The 17,446-nt window shown below is 36.7% G+C and overlaps 1 protein-coding gene across 1 annotated transcript in view; it reads left to right on the top strand.

Moving 5' to 3' along the window:
• LOC138695829 (cytochrome P450 9e2-like) overlaps positions 1-17,446 on the top strand; it is a 449,657-nt gene that overhangs the window by 67,726 nt on the left and 364,485 nt on the right. The window lies entirely within an intron of this gene.

The following is a 17,446-nucleotide window of genomic DNA, read 5'->3' as shown; positions in this document are numbered from 1 at the left end:
CACAGAAATGTTGGTAGACCAAGAACAAGATGGATAGACGACATAAACTTTGAAGACGGAACAGGCCAATAGGCCTAATCCCTGTGGTTGATGATGATGATGATGATGATGAGTTACTAGTACGAAGGACGAAACTAGTAATTGGAATTACACACATTAGAACTGAAGCCTGTATCGAAATGAACCGCTATCATTTTGAAAAATGTGTTTAAATATCCATATTATGATTATCTTTCAATTTAACTTCATTCTCTATAGTGTACGCTAATGTGCTGTAGACAGTATAATATACACTGCATAATGAATACGTCCGCATGGACAGCTCAATTCGTGAGTAAATACACTCATTGTTAATACAGTACTGTATTTTGATTAACAAAAACCTAATGAAAATTATCAAACTCAAAAGCGTGATACTTCCTAGTTTACGTAAATGGATGAACTACTTTTCTTCCCTCCTATACCTAGTAAAGTGATTTGTTTGTATATTACACCATCGAACTCCAGTTGTGGAAGGGGGTAGCAACCGTTAACCCAAAGGTATAGCCAGGTTAATATCAGAAATGTTAGTAAAAATAAAATGATGTCCCTGTATAACGTGAAAGCTCCAATTTCATTTCCGTCTTCAAGAGATCTGTGTGAACAATTTTTTATCCCTTTTGAAAATTCATTGTCCTCAACTGAATTTGAATCTGCGTAGCTGAAGTTATTTTAAATGTTGAAAATCAGAGCTAAGTCCCAATTAAGAGGGAAAGTTTGTCACCATCAATTTCAAAGAACTATAATGTATGTTTAAAACTTTGATAAAAATGCAGTATTGTATTTTATACTACATATTTTCTAGTCTTTATCAGAATTATATCGATAAGAATGAGGATGTCACGACAAAAACATGGGCTAATGGCCCATTCACAATAAATACAGCAGTTTGCGCCCAGGCTATCAAACGCGATCATTCACAATGATTCACATAAGTATTGACATAAACATTACCTTAAGACGTTAACATGAAAGTTTGCAAACTCCAAACTTTCATGCTTATGCTTACTTACTTACTTACTTACAAATGGCTTTTAAGGAACCCGAAGGTTTATTGCCGCCCTCACATAAGCCCGCCATCGGTCCCTATCCTGTGCAAGATTAATCCAGTCTCTATCATCATATCCCACCTCCCTCAAATCCATTTTAATATTATCCTCCCATCTACGTCTCGGCCTCCCCAAAGGTCTTTTTCCCTTCGGTCTCCCAACTAACACTCTTTATGCATTTCTGGATTCACCCACACGTGCTACATGCCCTGCCCATCTCAAACGTCTGGATTTAATGTTCCTAATTATGTCAGGTGAAGAATACAATGCGTGCAGTTGTGCATTGTGTAACTTTCTCCATTCTCCTGTAACTTCATCCCTCTTAGCTCCAAATATTTTCCTAAGCACCTTATTCTCAAACACCCTTAACCTATGTTCCTCTCTCAGAGTGAGAGTCCAAGTTTCACAACCATAAAGAACAACCGGTAATATAACTGTTTTATAAATTCTTACTTTCAGATTTTTGGACAGCAGACTGGATGATAAGAGCTTCTCAACCGAATAATAACACGCATTTCCCATATTTATTCTGAGTTTAATTTCCTCCCGAATGTCATTTATATTTGTTACTGTTGCTCCAAGATATTTGAATTTTTCCACCTCTTTGAAGGATAAATCTCCAATTTTTATATTTCCATTTCGTACAATATTCTGGTCACGAGACATAATCATATAGCTTATGCTTAGTGATTTGCAAACAGAACACAATCGTGGAGCGCTGAAGTATATTGCAGAATATGAGGAAATGGCGTCGTTGTTATGTTTCCATGGTTACCAAGTATGTTTGTTGTTATGTTTATGTTCCCATCGTGAATGATGGTATGACGTCTTGATTTTACCATAACGTTTATATTCTTAAGTTAACGCTTACGTTATATTTAATTTTCATTGTGAATGAGCCTTAAGTTTTAACAAACATAACTAGTTAGAAATTAACAGTCTGGACAACAAGCAGATACGTTCAGCAATGAAACTAGCAGAAATAATGATGAAAGCATTATTAATGACGATACCGTAGTCTAATATATACAGTCACGAAGCTCAATACATAGTAAATATGCATCCATAGATAGTTGCTAACCACTAGGATCGCTACTATTGCCTCATTACAGACAATGCGAAATAGTACCTGCACGGTCTATTGTTTCTAGTATCCTCACAAACTCAAGCTTCGTGACTGTATACACTAAACTGTGACGACACTGTATTAGGTAATGCACTATATTTCCCGAGCAGATCAATCCGCCATATTGATTCCCAAGCGAGTGACGTGACCTGACGTCTGTGTGACGCAAACAACAATTTTAGTTTTAAACATTAAACCACATTATTAATTTTAAGCAATAGTTCGTAGTATACGGCTCCAAATTGTACAAATAATAGTAGGCATGGAGTCTAAATTCTTGAGTTTTCCTGCTGAGAAGAAAATAATGCTTGTGAGAGGCGTTGACTCTTTGAAGACCGTCGAACTACGTTCAGTCAGCGTTGTTACACAGAATTTATCTACTAAAATCTCAATTTTGACGAGATTGTCTTGGAGAAACTTCGTACACAATGTCTAATTATTGCACTTCTACTTCTAATTTCTGTCCTAGTTGTAAAACGAACTGTTCAAGGTCTTTCAAATTGGTTTAGCGTGACTGTCAACTGATTTAATGACATCCTGAGCGTCAATTTGTTCAATGCCAAGAGCGTATGCTACATGTACAGTTTCTCCTACAGCTGCGAGCTGAAGAGATTGTGAGGCAGAGAAAAGTTACTGTATGTATCTTATAAAGAAGAAGCATTGCTTTTCGAGGGCTGAACACGGGATGGGTCCTTACACTTAGTCATACTTTGGCCCATTGTATGCTCTAAATATGCGATGCTTGTCGAAATCCAACAGATGGCTTGAGCAGAAATCATGAACCCGATTCTGACAGGTGGGCCATCCTGCCTCAGACCCTGATAGAGCCAAGCCTCATCCGTAGACCATTAGCTTGAAAAGCCTCAGGGGCTCGGGACCTCAAGCCCTTCCTGAACCAGTATCTTGAAACCGACGCTAACAGGTGGACCATCCTGCCTTATCCTCTGATAAAGCGAGATCCCATCACAGACGAGTAGCCTGATAAGTCCTAGAAGCCCGGGGTCCAAGTACTTCTCATATCAGAACCAGAAACCCATACTATTCTCCCAAGACCACCTCAGCCAATTTTTACTAGTGCAGATGGTAGATGAAATGAGGGAGAGGTGAAGTGTTGGTGGAATGATAGAGGAAAACAAGAGTAGCAGGAGAAAAATTCTCTGAAACATCTTAGTCCACCATAAATTCCATCACGATTTGACCGAGATCGAATCAAGATCGCGCGTTAGTACCTTAGCCACAGACGCGGAAAAAAACATGTGGCCAAGCTGCGTGATAGTCGCAACATTAAGCATTAATATTTATTTATTTGTGTTCATTAAATTACACACTAATCAAGATTACTGTGGAAAAATTGTTTTAATCCAAGTAATATACGATAGAAAGTTGGGAAGTGCTTTTACAAAATCGAGGAAAAGTTTCAAAAAACGAACAGAGAGAGTTTTTCAACTTCTGAGATTTTGTAACATACTTTTTTTGGTTATTTTACGACGCTGTATCAACATCTCAGGTTATTTAGCGTCTGAATAAGATGAAGATGATAATGTCGGTGAAATGAGTCCGGGGTCCAGCACCGAAAGTTACCAAGCACTTGTTCATATTGGGTTGAGGGAAAACCCCGGAAAAAACCTCAACCAGGTAACTTGCCCCGACTGGGAATCGACCCGGGCCACCTGGTTTCGTGGCCAGACGCGCTAACCGCTACTCTACAGGTGTGGACTGTAACACACTTCACAAACGTGTATTGTACACATTTTTCATGACCATATTTTTAAAATTACAAATACAATAATTATATTTTGCATTGAAAAGTTAGAGCAATATTATTCCTAAGCCTTCCCAAAACTGCACTGTAATGGTAACTAACTAACAATAAGTGCACTGTAATGGATCTATTTTAGTAGGACTATAGTTTTATGTTATGAAGAATGGTTTCCTTAGCAACAAATTCTGTGTGGCAATTCTAAGTTTCAAAGCCTAACAATAATAGCTGTAAATACAGCAAAAAACACGATCGTGCAAAAATACTTCTACGGAATTACTATACTCATACAGATAAACAACTTGCTGTATACTACGAAATTATTAGTAGGGACCTAATAACAACTGCTCACGGTACTCTTCGTCTCTAATTTGAAAACTCTTACTTACTTACTTACTTACTTACTGGCTTTTAAGGAACCCGGAGGTTCATTGCCGCCCTCACATAAGCCCGCCATCGGTCCCTATCCTGAGCAAGATTAATCCATTCTCTATCATCATATCCCACCTCCCTCAAATCCATTTTAATATTATCTTTCCATCTAAGTCTCAGGCTCCCTAAAGGTCTTTTCCCCTCCGGCCTCTCAACTAACACTCTATATGCATTTCTGGATTCGCCCATACGTGCTACATTCCCTGCCCATCTCAAACGTCTGGATTTAATGTTCCTAATTATGTCAGGTGAAGAATACAATGTGTGCAGTTCTGTTTGTGTAACTTTCTCCATTCTCCTGTAACTTCATCCCTCTTAGCTCCAAATATTTTCCTAAGCACCTTATTCTCAAACGCCTTTAACCTATGTTCCTCTTTCAAAGTGAGAGTCCAAGTTTCACAACCATACAGAACAACCGGTAATATAACTGTTTTATAAATTCTAACTTTCAGATTTTTTGACAGCAGACTGGATGATAAAAGCTTCTCGACCGAATAATAATAGGCATTTCCCATATTTATTCTGTGTTTAATTTCCTCCCGAGTATCATTTATATTTGTTACTGTTGCTCCAAGATATTTGAACTTCTCCTCCTCTTCAAAAGATAAATTTCCAATTTTTATATTTCCATTTCGTACAATATTCTCGCCACGAGACATAATCATATACTTCGTCTTTTCGGGATTTACTTCCAAACCTGTCTCTTTACTTGCTTCCAGTAAAATTCCGATGTTTTCCCTAATCGTTTGTGGATTTTCTCCTAACATATTCACGTCATCCGCATAGACAAGCAGCTGATGTAACCCGTTCAATTACAAACCCTCTCTGTTATCCTGGACTTTCCTAATGGCATACTCTAGAGCAGCGGTCATCAAAACACTGCACGCTCGGGCTAGCATATCTTACCCGCGGACAAGACACAGCCCTAGCGTGCAATCGTCGCTGCTGGTGGGTATGCTGTCTCTCTATCCCTTGTGCACGACGGAGCAGAGTTCCTTACCCTCCATGCACTCTACCCATTTCAGCGAGTGCTGACGACCACTGTTCTAGAGCAAAGTTAAAAAGTAAAGGTGATAGTGCGTCTCCTTGCTTTAGCCCACAGTGAATTGGAAACGCATCTGACAGAAACTGACCTATACGAACTCTGCTGTACGTATTTGAAAACTCTACAGTCCCAAAAATAGTACTTTCGATCCTGATTCTATTCCAAAAGACTAAAAAGCAGCATCCGGTCAGGACTTAGAGAAAACGTCATTCGTATAAGATTTGCTCAGTTTCTGACACGTAAACGCGATGTTGCTGGCTTTGAACTCATAATTAACTATTAATTAATATCTAGAGAGTTATTTCCGTACCGTAAAGAAAGGGTGAGACACTTATTATCCCTGTCTGACACTTCTAATGTCGTAAGCGTTGTAGGTGACAAAGGTTAACAATGTGTGTGAATTATGTGACATCCAACTATAAATAAACGGTCTGCTGTAATCTATGGTAATACAATGTCAGTCACAACCATGACCTCACTATATGGAAAGGAGCCAACTCAGCTATAACTGTATTGGGCTCGTTAATTTACATAACGTAACCTCTAAATATAAAGATAACACTGAGTTTTGGTTCATTATGCGTAAGAAAAAATTGTGCATTTACGTTTCTTAAAGAGGAATAAACATAACCCGACCAATCTCCTTAATGTTCTAAATTCTTCAATATGAGCAATGTGTTGTACAATTTCCCTAGAAAAGGATGAGACGATTGAATATTCCTAAGTCTCAGATGTAAGACACTGCGCATGATCAGAGACCAGAGCACTGATACACAAGATAACGAATATTGAGTTACTTAAATTCAGGTTATTTGGTTTGTTACTAGCATTGTTCCGAAATTCACTTCAAAAACTGCAAAAAATATGATAATATTACGTAAATAAAAGATAAATAAATACATAAATCGTGTAGTTAAATCGACAATGGACCTTCATGACTAGATTGACACTCCACACAGAAAGGAAAGCTTTCATGTCGTTTCCATAGCTCAGACGCTAAGACTTCTGCGTGTTGTGTTGAAGAGTGCGAGTTCGATTCCTCGTCTACACGACGATTTTTTTTTTTTGTCTAAATAACGTTGAAATAGAGATTTAAAAAGTCCTCAGATTAAGTGTTAATGATCACAGACAATACAAAATTACAAGTTATAATATTATAAACGTTAATCTAATGAATGCATTTATACATACACACACATACAATGTAAATGCATATATATTAAAAACTAGCAATTAAAATGAAATTAAAAAATATTCTTAAGCCACACAGACACACTTTTACAAAGGTTTAGAGTCCTTAGACTATGTCATTTGTTGAGTAATTATTACAATATTTTATTAGTAGCTTTCCCATATGTGTAAGAAATGCACTCGCACAAAAACAATTTTTGTTAAAAGTGTGGCTTTGGATTATTTCATTCTCACCCCTTCAGTTGATTTGAACTATTTTATCTTCGTGTTTGCAATAGTGCTTAATTTAATGTGCATTCAATTTTATTCATGTTATGATTGAATGAAAAAGCACTTTTGCAGTTATTGACTAATTACATATATTAATACTAATTATTAAATGTATCTGTTAAGTTACCAATTGCAGTATATTTTGCAAAATCTTGAATGTCTAATTTGTCAATAATATTCTTTACTATATACTATAAGACGTTAAAAGAATTTGCAATAGATTTGGGATCCTCTACTTTATAATAACTGGTTTTAATGAAAAAATATTTTCTTTCTTAGGATATCTACAAGTTTAACTTTAGTAATATTCCGAATAGCTTTAATTGCATTATCTGAATGTTGTACTTTTCTATTAAAATGTATTCTATTTCCCTCTTTCATAATTTTTTATAAATTGCACCGTACTTCTGGTAGTATTTAAGAACATTAGGATCATTACATTGCAACTCATTACATATAGATTCTTCTTTTTAATACATGAGAATTTTAAGTCCCTGCGTCATCTGCATGATTTTACTTTTGAATTTTTTTACAACATTGAGTGGAGAACATCCACTGAAGTGATTCTGAAATTAAGTGAAAAATACAATACATTTACTCTTAATATCAGTAGTATCAGTATCATATACGTTTTCCCAAGATTCATTTCGTAGACATAAATGTAAATATTCACTAGATAGGCTACAGCATTTACGACCCTTTTTTAATTTTTAAATGAATATTTTGAAATTGTTCAGTGACATTGGAAACACTTAGGATTTGTTTATCATGTTCAGATAAGCCATTGATTATAGGTTCTGTCGAATAGGTTCTGTCAGTCTAATTCTGTGTACAAAACGTTTATCAATGGCTGTGCTACTTCAGCTTGTATGCAGGTGGGAAAATGACTCTACGACTAAGGTTTCCAGTTTCAAGGAGTGAATTTAATTTATTTTTACGGAAAAGTTCCGAGAGATAATCGATGTTTATGTCACTACAGATCACAAATTCCATATCAGATTTCTAAATTCTTTTCTTTACAAATTCAATGTTGGCTGTAAATATTAATAAATAATATAAGAAATATGAACGTAGTTAGAAGTCTGATTTACATTATAAAAAGCAAGAAGTTATATTCCTCGGCAAGATTCGAAATTTCGATGTTTGGTTTTGTCGTCCAACGCATAAGCACGGACCTATTCAATGCTTATGTTAATAACCTACAATTTAGCTGTAGCAATGTGGTGTCATAACTAGGGATTTGTTTACTTAATGTAATTAGATTTAATTTGATTAGTTTCGCAACAATTGGACTTCCTGTTATATCCTGTTATTTAAATATTTAATTTAGGGTGGATTTATTAACTCTTACTGTGCAAGATGTCCCTTATTTCAATAATTCTATATCACGTTAAATAGTCATGTCTACACTAAAGTATTATCGTCATCCCTCATTTCTCATCTTAATGGCGAACCGACGTGACATGAGACAGCGAGTTATAGCTCTAGTTGAGGCTGGATATGGGGCTAGATCTGCTGGCCGTTTGGTCGGTGTTCCTGGAAGTACAGCCGCGAGGGACTTCATCGTTACCAAAATTCAGGGGAGGTCGAAAATCGCCCTATTCCTGGGCGTCCGCGGATTTCTTCATTGGAAGAGGATGCTCTCTTATTCGAGAAAGTTCGACTGGACCCCTTTCGCACTGCCAACGAAATAAGAGCAGCATCTAACTTTCCCGGTTCTTCACAGACTGTGATCAGCAGGTTGAGGAACCGCGGTATTAGGAGCCGGAGGGCTGCGCAAATGGAAATATTGGGGGAAACACAAGCTGTCAACCGTCTTGCCTTCGCTACCAATCGAGTGGATTTCGATTGGAGAAAGTCCTGTCCGTGTCTATCGTGAGGATGGTCTCCGACATGATCAGCGCTATGTGCGCCGACGTGAAAGATCGGGGCGCTTTAGCATATCGTGTTGGGGGTGGTTGTCTTACGTTGGACCTGACGTTATAGAACGCATCGATGGTTTAATGCGGGAAGTTACGAGCACATTCTGGAAAATATTTTCCTTCCTTCCGTCCGAGAACGTTTTCCGAAGGAACATTGCTGTTCCAGCAGCAGTAACCATCCCGTGCACTATGCCGCAAGCATTCAAAGATAGTTTCAAAGGAGCCCCGAGATCGAAATCATTAATTGGCCTCCGAAGTCACCTGATTTGAATGTCATCGAAAATTTATGGGCGGAATTGAAAAAGAGAAGGATAGTCACCTATGCCCACCGACGCCCTCGAAATCGAGACGAATTGTGGGATCAAGTTGTTGACACCTGGGAAGATTTCGCCGTGGATCAGAACTTATTCCACAATCTCGTGACATTCATGCCGGATCGACTTAGATCTGTAATAGAAGCTGATGGTATGTGGACAAGATTTTAATTTAACAGGTCTCTTTTAATTCTGTATGATTTTTGTTTGAGGAAGAATACTTTTAACTTCCAAGTAAGATTTATTTTTTTTGACGAAGTTCAGCCCACTTGTAAGACCCAAAAATTGGACATAAATTATTCCATATTTTTCAACAAATTAGATAGTAGAGGAACTCAGAACAAATTAATTACAACTCAATAAAAAAAAGTTTCACGAGACGTGTCGGTTATGCGGAGGAACCGACACGGTACTATATGAGCTACCGAGACAAGACAATGACAACAGCAGTCCAGAATGTAGATCCAATAGCAGGCATTTGCTATTCGGTACAGAGAAGCAATGATATTTTGTTACCCGAGCTAAGTTGTGAAATCGGGGCCTTAAATGCCTGTCTTCTTCGTGATCCTTATTCTGGTCCTTGTTCTTGTGGCCCTTGTAACAATTCTTGTTCTATTTTCCATGGTACTTATCGTTACGTCTATATCGAGTGAACCGCGCTGTAGAACTTTAACTTCCGACGACCAAGAATCGTCTCATTCTTTTTAAGGGTAACTGTACATTAACACTGTGAAGTGAGCTCATGTTAAAATTTCGTCTCGATCTGTGCACACTGTCAGATCTCCACAGAGGATAGACAAATAGAAAACAATAGCTTCCCACGCTATTATGTTTCCAAAATTGAAGTCTGAATATAATATTATAAAAATATTGAGTAATTTCCATCCATGAGTAGATAGTGGCCCTGATCACATATAACAGATTTATCAACAGTAATCTCACTAGACGTTTTGATTTATCTAGAGAAAATCAAAACTCGAGTGGGATTTAATTGACTATTACACGATTAGAAGAAACTATATAAAGATTAGAAGTAACGAAGTACTCCAATACAATAAAATATTAATTGACTTACGAAAATACAACTGTCTTCAAATGTATTATTGTACCATCTCAATATTACAAATATTACGCTAGATGCATGCTAGAGGGCAGTAGTGAGCAATGCCTTCTCGTTGAGAAGTTCTCGATCTATTATACACGATGGCAATGTAACTAGTCAAGAAGGCTTTGTTAATTGAGTTTCATTTTTATTAAAATGCAACATTCCACTTCAATTATCCGAATCCCAGTAATCAACGTCACTTGACAGATGATTTTCAATAAATCTTAATATTAAACAATCTCTGATATGTGACTAACCATAATATCATATAGCAGAAGCTATAACATAACCTAACTAATATACACAAGTGTTAGAAAAGTTTTAATTAACGACGATGACATAAAAAATAAACATGAATAATTTTAAAAGGAATAATTATTGAGTGTACAATTTTCAAATTTGAATGTGGTTGGTGGTTCAATTGATGTTATATTGGACGTGTGCGTAATAGAAGTGCAACTCGTTGATTTAGGCCTACATAGTGTATTCAACTTATTCAGGATTTCCGAATGGTGCTCTTCATTTATTTGTAAATCGGATTTCAGAAGGTGCATAGGTATGATCAGTGATTTTTATTAATTCTTGTTCTTGAATGCCAATGCGAGTCACATTTGAAACTGCTGTGCATCGACTGGAGTGGTTTGTAATCATATATATATATATATATATATATAAATAAATATATATATATATATATATATTTTTTTTTTTTTGACGTCCAGACCAGCGCAGTTTCAAATGTTGGCAAACAAAGAAACAAATGCTAGGAACGCGATAAAATTAAACAAATGCTAGGGACGCGATAAAATTAAACAAATGCTAGGGACGCGATAAAATTGTATGATAAGCGGCCATGATTGGTTGAAATACGTCCTTTCGTACCGTTTTATTGGTCACAAGTAGTATGACGTAGTAAGAGTGTAATAGTCAACCTAATGCAATTTCAAGACAATTTTGTATCAATTTCACTATACTGCCATCTAGCACTGCAAAAGAAGTCATATTATAACTCTGCTGGAATTTCATGGAGTAATAGCTTGCAGCAGTAATTCCATCTAGCGATTCCCTGGAGAATCACTTCGCCTTGGTCAGGTCTGGGTGAGATTTATAATGGACAATAAATATGTTATAGAGGATTTTCTCGGCCGTTCGTTCTTCGAGATGGCTCAAATAGCTTCCTGCAGTTAGGTTTTCAAGATCTCAAAAACTACGTTTAGTAGGCCTATTACAAGTTGCAACATACGGCTTCACCGAAATCTAGATAAATTCAATTTTATTTAAACCGGGACTCCATCCACAAGTCTATCGTGCTATCAAAAAGGAATGCGTTTTATGGAAATAAAAATTTTTTATACCTCCCTATGGATATACTTACTTACTTATTGGCTTTTGAGGAACCCGGAGGTTCATTGCTGCCCTCACATAAGCCCGCCATTGGTCCCTATCCTGAGCAAAATTAATCCATTCTCTATCATCATATCCCACCTCCCTCAAATACATTTCAATATTATCTTCCCATCTACATCTCGGCCTCCCCAAAGGCATTTTTCCCTCCGGCCTCCCAACTAACACTCTATATGCATTTCTGGATTTGCCCATACGTGCTACATGCCCTGCCCATCTCAAACGTCTGGATTTAATGTTCCTAATTATGTCAGGTGAAGAATAAAATGCGTGCAGTTCTGTGTTGTGTAACCTTCTCCATTCTCCTATAACTTCATCCCTCTTAGCCCCAAATATTTTCCTAAGCACCTTATTCTAAAACACCCTTAATCTACGTATGTTCCGCTCTCAAAGTGAGAGTCCAAGTTTCACAACCATAAAGAACAACCGGTAATAGAACTGTTTTATAAATTCTAACTTTCAGATTTTTTGACAACAGACTGGATGATAAAAGCTTCTCAACCGAATAATAACAGGCATTTCCCATATTTATTCTATGTTTATTTTCCTCCCGAATATCGTTTATGTTTGTTACTGTTGCTGCCAGGTATTTGAATTTTTCCACCTCTTCAAAAGATAAATTTCAAATTTTTATATTTCCATTTCGTACAATATTCTCGTCACGAGACATAATCATATACTTTGTCTTTTCAGAATTTACTTCCAAACCTATCTCTTTACTAGCTTCAAGTAAAATTCCCGTATTATCCCTAATAGTTTGTGGATTTTCTCCTAACATATTCACGTCATCCGCATAGACAAGCAGCTGATGTAACCCGTTCAATTCCAAACCCTCTCTGTTATCCTGGACTTTCCTAATGGCATACTCTAGTCTGGAGCAAAGTTAAAAAGTAAAGGTGATAGTGCATCTCCTTGCTTTAGCCCACAGTGAATTGGAAACGCATCTGACAGAAACTGACTTCCTATGGATATAAAAACTCAAACTCAAAACATCAGATTATTTAGGACCAAATTAAAGAACTACCGTCATTTCCCATAACTATGGTCCTGGAACATAACTATGGTCCACGATACAACTATTCAAAGAACATTGTAGAAGTAACATAGACCGTTCGTAGATAGCTGCCTTGACTTCAAACTACACTACAGCAAAAATATAGATAAACGTTATGGAGTACAAAATTTGAATGGACCATAGTTATGGGAAATGAGGGTTCCTAATTTCCCACGCCTTCTATTCTGTAAATGAATTTATGATATTCAAGAGCGCTGCATGAATATTTGTCTTGTATTACTGTCGGTTACTCAGGAGAAGACGAGCGGAAAGAATGTGACCTTCTTGACTATCGCTGCTGATTATTATAAACATCGCTCAGATAAGCATCCCAGTAGCCAGGTTATTACTCGTGCAGGAAACATGAGTAACAATGCGTATGGAAATTAAATCTAAGTTGAACAGAAGGAGACCTAATGTTTCCGCTTACTGCAATACAAATATTGCGCGTGTTGTCGTACGTTATCTGTTCACATCCCTTCCTCCTCAGTCCGCTCTTGTCTTCTCCTGAGTCACCGACAGTAAGTATCGATAGAAACTCCATATGTTGTTGTAGGCCTACTAGTATATTGTAAAACTCGTCTGTATATACAGAGTGATTTATATAGAACTGACACATTTCTTTCATTAATTGTTTCAAAACGAATTGTGCTAGCGACAACTTATTATACCTAAAATGTAGAGGAATTTTGGGAGATTATTTACCTCTATAGCAAATGTTGTCCGGCGTTGTCAAATCCGGAGATCTCGGTGGCCACAGGTTCCTGGAAATTATTCGGTCGTCACATAACCGAATGTGATGGACAATATGGCAGGATTTTGCACAATGAACGTCTGAAACCAACAGCAGAATGTTCTGGAGTTTCGATTCCTTGTCACTAGATGCGCAGATGTTTATGTTTTATTCCTATTGTTGGCAGCTGTTTTCGACATTTTATGTCAACGTGAAAATACAGTACACATTAAATCAACGACTCTTCCTTGTGAAGCAATACTGGATTACGATTCAATTACAGCTACTCAAAGGGCATACCAGAGAGAATTTGGTGTTCGCAATCCTCCCAAAAGAAACACAATACTGGGACTGGTAAATAAATTGGAAACAACTGGATCTCTGGTGAGTGAAAAGGGCAAGCATCGTTCATCTAGGCTTCCCACGGTTGTTGTTGACGTAAGAGCACGACTGGAGCAGTCACCCAAAAATCATTAAGACGTTTGTCGCAGGAGACAGGGTACACCTACTCAATGTGTCAGAGAGCCTAAAGCCATATAGGGTTACGGTTGTTCATCAGCTACAGGAACCAGATAAGGATAAAAGATTGAATTATTATCGTTGGTTTCAGACGTTCATTGTGCAAAATCCTGCCATATTGTCCATCACATGGTTCACAGATGAAGCATGGTTCCATTTATCCGGTTATGTGACGACCGAATAATTTCCAGGAACCTGTGGCCACCGAGATCTCCGGATTTGACAACGCCGGACAACATTTGCTATAGAGGTAAATAATCTCCCAAAATTCCTCTATATTTTAGGTATAATAAGTTGTCGCTAGCACAATTCGTTTTGAAACAATTAATGAAAGAAATGTGTCAGTTCTATATAAATCACTCTGTATTTCAACTAGACTATGACTATTAATTAACACTTTGTAGTACTATCAAGATTTTTTGACATGTTCATATTCAAACTGTGAAGCAATGTGCGAATACAAGGTAATGTAAATAAATAAATAAATGAATAAATAAATAAATGAATGAATAAATAAATAAATAAATAAATAAATAAATAAATAAATAAATAAATAAATAAATAAATAAATAAATAAATAAATACCAAAGCTATATGAACTCCACTAACTTTTTTTTGTTTGGGCTTTAGAAAAGACCGAAGAGTTTTATCGCATTGAATGCATCCTATCAGAACTCAACGCTCGTACATCAGGAGACAGGAAACAGGAAATAATTTCTTCGGTTGAGGACGTGTAACATTAATTTCGATAGAAGTATAACGAAATCGGAATTCTATACGCTGATGAAATACAAAAACCTCCACGCTAAATGTCTGGAATCAGTTCAGTGCCCTGTGGAAAACTCTTTTCGCTCTTACTTCTAAGACTGCCAAGAAACGTAAATATTCTTTTTTATTACAATTTCAGTCTATGCTCCTATTAGAGTCTTGCACAATCGGTTACGAAAAATAGAAATTAAATATTGCTATTGAACGCCTAGCGCTATAGTCAGTATGCAAAGCTCTCCCATCTCGCGGAGTGTCTCAGGGTCGGTTTATCAAATATTCGACTTGTTTCTCATTCTTCATGGGTGGTCGGCAAAGGCAGACCACATTGAGCCATGCAGGAGTTCCAAGAGCCCTTGCAAGGACCCGTTTATCAAAGTGTAGGCCCACCATTTAATTTATAATTCTTCCTCTCTCACTACATTCAATCAATCAATCAATCAATCAATCAATCAATCAATCAATCAATCAATTAATCATCCATCGATTCATCATCATTCATCGACTCATTGATTCATCGGTACATTGATTCATTCATGTATGGATTGATAGATTAATTGATTTACTGATTGATTAATTTATTGATTCATTAGTTGATTCATTCATGGATTCATTCATTCATCCAGTCCAGTTGGGTACCTTGAAGGGCAACAACATTCTTCCTGAAAGTAGTACAAGCATTTGAGCTTCAGAGTACTTTTCTTTTTGTTAGTAGCACTCTATATTCTTAAAAATCATTTCTTAATGAAATAATAATGCAGCTGTTTAGAGTAATTAAAACGCATTATAAAATATTAACAACTACTATTTTAGAGGTATGCATTTTGAGTTTAAAATGTAAATATTACACTAGAATGTAGGCCTATATACTTATTTGTTCTTCTCTTTAGTCAGTAATTGTAATTTATTTTATTCTTGCATTTCTCTACGCACCAGATTTCGTCTTCTGCATTATGTTTATTTCCTTTGTTGTTATCGGTGTCAATTTGTTAATTTATGTATTAGTTATGAAGATAAGTGTATTAAAGTGTTCAATCAATAATTGTGGACCTATATCAAACAAACACATTTTTTAACAAGACAAAGTAAATTTCCTTCAATTGTTACTCCGTTTGTGTACTCAGAAAATACCGTTTTCATGTATGATGAAGTGCGCTTGGTGTTCTGTCTATCTGTAAAACATAGGGGGTAACTGATTGAAAACCGAATATTCGGACGGTTGCCCGACCTTGACGGATGTTCTCTAACCGGTCGAATCTAAACCGGTTGTAAGCGCTATTTTGCAGCTCTCTGACTCCTATCAATCTCAGGCTCTCGAATACGTCATAGCACGTCATGAATTGACGGGTTCAGTGGAAAAGAGTCCCATGACACGAAAACTAAGTTTTGTAGGAGAAGTATTTATTCCACTGAGATTCTATCTTAAAGTGAAGAAGAGTCATTTATACAGGGACATCATTTTATTTTTACTTCAATTTTTATTGTACCAGAGTTTTTGAATGTACTTCACTTCCACCCCTTCTACTAATGAAGTTCAACCGTCCTCCACACAGATCCAAGACCGCATATACAGTCATAGTAGCCTTACGGTCATAGTAAACTGTACGTTCCAAAAATATGTTCGCGTTTTCCAGTCACGAAAGAGCTTTCAATATTGAATCATTTTCCATTTGCCTACGTCGCATCCCGGTTTCCCCCACCTGCTTCTATTCGCCTCTCTGTAAATGTTAGTAGCTGAGCTGTCTTAGTTCTTTTCTGAGAACAATAATTTCTGTTAGGAATTGGACGTCTACGTAATATTATACCCATACAATTGTTTAAGATAACTTAAATAAAAGGGCCTCGTTAAGTAATTAACTGTCACGTGATTTCCTTCCTTTCTATAACGCTGCGACATAACCACTTGAACGGACAGTGGATAGCATGTCTGAGTAATTTTATCTTTTCGGATCGGGCAGAAGTGAAGATTGAATTTACAGTACGTAAGGTCTCTTTTATAGAGTAGGTACAGAATTATTTCAACATGAGTTACTGATATGAAGCACGATCCTGGTAATTGGAATTACGTACAATAGTCTATAGTGCGATAATATGCACATTAGAACTGAAGCCTGTATCGAAATGAACGGCCACCAATTTAAAAAATGTGTTTAAATATCCATATTATGATTATTTTTCAATTTAACGTCATTCCCTATAGTGTACGCTAATGTGCTGTAGACAGTATAATATACACTGCATAATGAATACGTCCACATGGAAAGCTCAGTTCGTGAGTAAAAACACTCATTGTTAATACTGTACTGTGTTTTGATTAAAGAAAAACCTAATGAAAATTATCAAACTCAAAATCGCGATATTTCCTAGTTTACGTGAATGGATGAACTACTTTTCTTCCCTCCTATACCTAGTAAAGTGATTTGTTTGTATATTACGCCAGTATCATCGAACTCCAGTCGTGGAAGGGGGTAGCAAACGGTTTTCCTGTTTTTAATCGTTGATCCAAAGGTATAGCCAGGTTAATATTAGAAATGTTAGTAAAAAATAAAATGATGTCCCTGTAAATCCTTACCATGTCCGGTAGACACATGTCATAAGACTGGAAGTTCATAAAAGAGGTCGTAGATGGCATGATCTATCGGATTATCGAAGAAACAAAAAATGAACAGGAATGTGACATGGGCTTCTTTTCCACTGGACCTTTCAATTATTGCTAATG

This window comes from Periplaneta americana, chromosome 3, assembly GCF_040183065.1.
Source record: "Periplaneta americana isolate PAMFEO1 chromosome 3, P.americana_PAMFEO1_priV1, whole genome shotgun sequence".
Taxonomy (NCBI): domain Eukaryota; kingdom Metazoa; phylum Arthropoda; class Insecta; order Blattodea; family Blattidae; genus Periplaneta; species Periplaneta americana.
Note: the sequence above shows the minus strand (reverse complement) of the source record. Positions and strands in the feature narration are given on the sequence as shown.